This window comes from Vigna radiata, chromosome 2, assembly GCF_000741045.1.
Source record: "Vigna radiata var. radiata cultivar VC1973A chromosome 2, Vradiata_ver6, whole genome shotgun sequence".
NCBI lineage: Eukaryota > Viridiplantae > Streptophyta > Magnoliopsida > Fabales > Fabaceae > Vigna > Vigna radiata.
Window position 1 is genome coordinate 22,405,922 of NC_028352.1, and position 5,077 is coordinate 22,410,998.

A 5,077-nucleotide genomic window follows, 5' to 3' on the forward strand; every position below is an offset into this window, starting at 1 on the left:
TTGTTTATTGTACTCTGATGTATGATTCATGTATGGTTTTGTATGAATTATGAAGTGTTCTTTACTGCTTGTATTTTGGGAATATGGTATGAAGCTATAATGTGTATGGTGGTGGAAAACGCATGAGTTCAAAGTGCCAAGTTGTGATCCAAGTTAGGTAACCGGTGCCCATATGTTCAAGATCTCTTGGTGAGATCTCTAGTGTTTTAAAATGAAAGTAGGGGCTCAGCCTTGGGAGTCATTCTGACCATGCTTAGGTTGTGTTTCTTAAACTGTTTGATGTGAAGTTGTCTCTTGTATGTTACACGCTTAAATTGAGTTGTATGATGTTATATAATTAGCTCACCCTTGCATTGCTTGTGTCTGTGTATGTTGTATGTGTTCCTGTTGTGATGATGATCCATTTTTGGATGTGAGCAGAGGAGAATGAGGTCTCTGTGGAGAACGCTCGGGAGGAGAATGAAGACGCAGCTGCTTAGTTCCCCTAGGAATTCCATAGCTCCTAATGTTATTCAGATATTTTTTTTTAGCTCCTGTATTTTGAGAAACTTTAGTATTTCCACGTTTTTAATTTTTCCGCATGTGGATGACTGTAATCCTAAACTAAACTCCTTAATTATTCTTGACTGCTTTCCATTATCATATTTGATGACGTCTTTAATTTATATGCATGACGCAAATATTATTAGGATGTCACAATGTAACAGATTCAAAATTTCATCAAATCATCAATTTTTCCAATTTTATTGTATCCTATTTTATTGTATCCTAGCATGCTTCATAATGTCATATTCATATTATTTGCATTAAAAGTCGTAATTATATTGGAATCAACATGATTCCTTTAATATCAATATATTACACGCTTTAGATGCAATCTTATTCGAATTTCATTCAATTTCTAATTAATTTAATTAAAATAATTATTCTAACAATTTTTACAACATTAAAACAAACTACTTCATATACACATGACAACGAAAAAAAATTCAAAACAGAAGGGATTACTTTAATCTTCATCTTCAAATACTTAACAACGGAATGTTGTCTCAAATAATATTGACGTGGAGACTCTATACCTATATTAAAATATTATATTAACTTAAATAAAACAATTTATGAACTTTTTTAGGATAATCAAACTTACTTTATTAAAAATCACGATAGATTATAAATTATTCTTACTTTACCATTATCACATAAACTTTCAAATATATTAACATTTTTTCTAATAATTTTAGAAAAATTAAAATACTTTATATTTTTAATAAAATAATATACATTTTTATGTGTTTTAGTATATTAATATTTATCTTACTCGGTTGATTTTAAATTGATATATTAACTAAAATTTGAATACGAAATAGTAAAAGTTTAAAGTTTAAAACAAAAATTCTAACTAAAATTCTAGAAAACATTTTGTTTTGAATAAGTTGATTATTATACTGTGACTGGATTACTGGATTACGAATGGTCTTGTAAGAGTGATTTTTTAAGATAGTACTTTAGTACACAAATAAGAAAAATATTTATTAAATGTATCACTAAATTTATTATTATATTTAAACATGGTTGTAATAAAACTATAAATACATGGTAAGAAATACAAGCTTAAATCTAACTAAAATAATAAGCTTTAATACCTACTTTGGTTCCTTTTTTTGGGAGAGTTTGTTCAAAGTGGTCCTCCATTTTTTAAAAAGTTTACTTAAGTCCTAGCTTTTGCAAAAAGGTCCTTTTTGGTAACGGTGTTAACTTTGTTAACGGCAGAGTTGCCAAGTGGCTAATATATGGTGATGTGGTATTGTTATGTGTTTTAAAAAAATAAAAAATTGTGACGTGTAAATTAAAATAGTTAGGGTTAAATTAAAAAATGAATTTAGGATAATTTGGGATGGATTAAGTAAATTGATTTTGCTCAGAAGTTGCGATTGAGATTGCTGGGTGATTTAGGGTTCATCACGCACATTGAATACAATACTGTTGATCAGCGCTCTAGGGATTTTGCGGTCTTCCACCCTGTGAAATGGTTTTCTCTAGAGCACAATACAATCCCATTCTTCCCCCAACTTCAACTTCATCCTTCAATTAGCAAAAACCCCAATGCCAGCTTTAATACAATCTAGATTCATTACAATCCAGCTGGGAGAGTCATGAAAAAAATAGAGAACTCACTTTCCACTTCCTAGGGAAGAACCTTGACCTGGATTCACCTCCATTATCAACCATAACCCATTTTTTCTCCATCGCTCACTCTCAAAAGTAACTTAACGTTCTTGCACCGCAAGAACATTGGAAAGGGCCAACAGGGAGAACGGAAGGGGATCGAGAAGGAAAGGGAGAAGTCAGACACGGGAAGAGGAAACCAGGTGAAGTGCCAGACGAACAAAAGCTTCGAGAGTAAAAGAACCATTCCCCTATCATCAATGCATCTAGTAGGAAACCAACCCAATCAAAACATAAAATAAAGGAATAAGAGGATCGATATGGGGAGGTGGTTTTTGAGCCGCGGTTGAGAGAGTGAAAACGAAAGTCACGCGGTTGGGAGTTGCCGGCAGCGTTTTCCGCTAGCAAGTGAAGACACGTCACGGAAGAACGAAGGTGATTCCTCCTCGCACATAAAGATAAGATGTGAAAGGGAGATTTTGGCAGTGGCCGGTGACAAACCTGGTGGGGCTAGACGACATCCCAACGATATTAGTTGAAGGAGGCTCCTAGCGTCGAAGCAGAAGAAGAAACCCTGGTGATGCATACAACTTTCATGCTTGAAAAGGAAAAAGGAAAAAACATAAGAACCGAAAATCAGTTTGACTAATTACCCAATTTCAATTTTAATTTTAACCATAATTTTATTACATCTCCACGTCACAATTAATAATTTTTTTAACACATAATAGCCAGCTTGCAGATCTGCCGTTAGCAGAATTAACACCATTAGCAAAAAGGACTAACTGGCACAGTTTTTATAAAAAGTATGACTTTAGTTAACTTTTTAAAAAAGGGAGGACCACTTTGAACAAACACCCCAAAAGAAGGACCAAAATATATATTAAACCAAATAATAAATATGATTGATGTTATACCAATGACATAAGATGCGAATGTTTATTTTAAAGTTAGATAGATTATGAATTTTATTGTAAAATCATTTTAGTACGTATTGAAAAGTGGGTTTTAAATCTAACTTATTTTTATAAAATCAATTTGTATAATAAGATTTATAGTTTTTTATTTATATATTATAATTTTTTATTTGTAAACATGATAAAATGAGTAGGTTAAAGGTAAACGTAAATAAATAATAAAAAAAGTAAAATTAAAAATAGCAAAAGAGTTCTGCTAGAGAGTAACGTGAAAGGAATTTTCATGTTAAATTTGTGAAATAATTTATATGATAATGGTAATGAATGATTAGGGTGATTTATGATCATTTATGAAGAAGACTTTAAGATAAGTTTAAAGAATAAATAAAGTGTGTAAAAGGTCTAACCTTTAGCTTTCTATCATCAAATTTAAACTCAAAAGTGGAAATCGTGAAAAGACAACCGAATTTTCCCGTCAAATACTGTTACGTGTTCCAATTTATTGCTAAAATTATACATCCAAGAAATGTTTGAATAACTTTATTCCCAAACAAATTATGAAATAATTCATAATTTGAATTTCGTCTTTAATTTTATACGTATTTTTTTATTTTTAATTGAGCTCTTAAAACAATACATTAATTATAAGTATTGTTAATTAATTATAATTTATATTAATCTGCATCACCGAAAATTTAAGGATATAGGAAAAACAAAAGAGTAGTAGATATAGTTTTTAAATCATCATATTTAATTATTTTATTAAAAATGACATAATTTAATTCTTGTTGCTATATTAATGTTATTGTTACGTGTTAATTTGTAGTATTTTTTAATTTTTTATTATTTTAAACTTCTTTTACTTTTAAGAAAAAAAAGTTAAATTAATATGTGTCAAGATTATATCATATATTAATATGTAATAATATTTAAAATTTAAAATTTTGATTCAATTTAATAATTTTTTTTTAAATATGTAATTTGATTTTTTTACGAGACAATACTAATAAAAGTTTAATTAGAACTTATATATATAAATATATAATAGTTTAATAGAATTTATTTATCAAATTATTTCACCCAAATAATTTTATTTTTATATTTTTAGATAAAAAAATCACTATTTAAATATGTAATTTTTTTAAAATATTAAAAATATAAATATAAAATAATACTTGTAAAATATGTAAAATAAATATATTTGTCACGTTAAATATTACATGTATCACTTTATATTTACGTTTTTAGAAATTATAAGTTTAAAATATAATTTTTTATATAAAGAGAAATCAATTTGAATATTGAATTTGATATATATATATATATATATATATATATATATATATATATGTGTGTGTGTATGTATATAATAAAGTTTAATTATTAATTTTGTCTTAAATTACAAATGATGCAAACTACTCAATTTAAAAAAAAAGTTAAATTGAATTAAATTTTTAAATATAAATCTAAATTGAAAATAATACAACCTCATCGTATTACATTAATTTTTTAAATCAAAATATAAAATATGATATATTAACATTTGACATATATACACGTAGAGCGGTCAATTAGGTCCTCTAGTAGGCCCTGGCCCTAGCCCATGTGGGTTGGGGCCAAAAAAGCCCCTAGGGTCAAAAAAGACCTTTATTAAAAAAGTCCCCAGGGCTAAAAAGCCCCAAAGCCCTGTGGGTTAGGGCCAGTCCATGGGCTTTCTTTTTTACAAAAAAAAAATAAATATCCAAAAATAAATTGCATTTTTACAAAGAAAATGAACATTTATGTTAAGTGTTATAACTTGGAAGATACATGTAAGCATACATGTAAGCATCTTTCTTTTACTTTAGTAAATATTTTTACAAAATTATTAATTAGAAAATAATAAATAGCATTTCATATTTTTCATCCCTAAATTTGACGTTAAATTGAAATTAGTGTATATTATAACCTTTCACAAATTTTAATCTTCAAACTTATTTAACTTCTTCTTACAT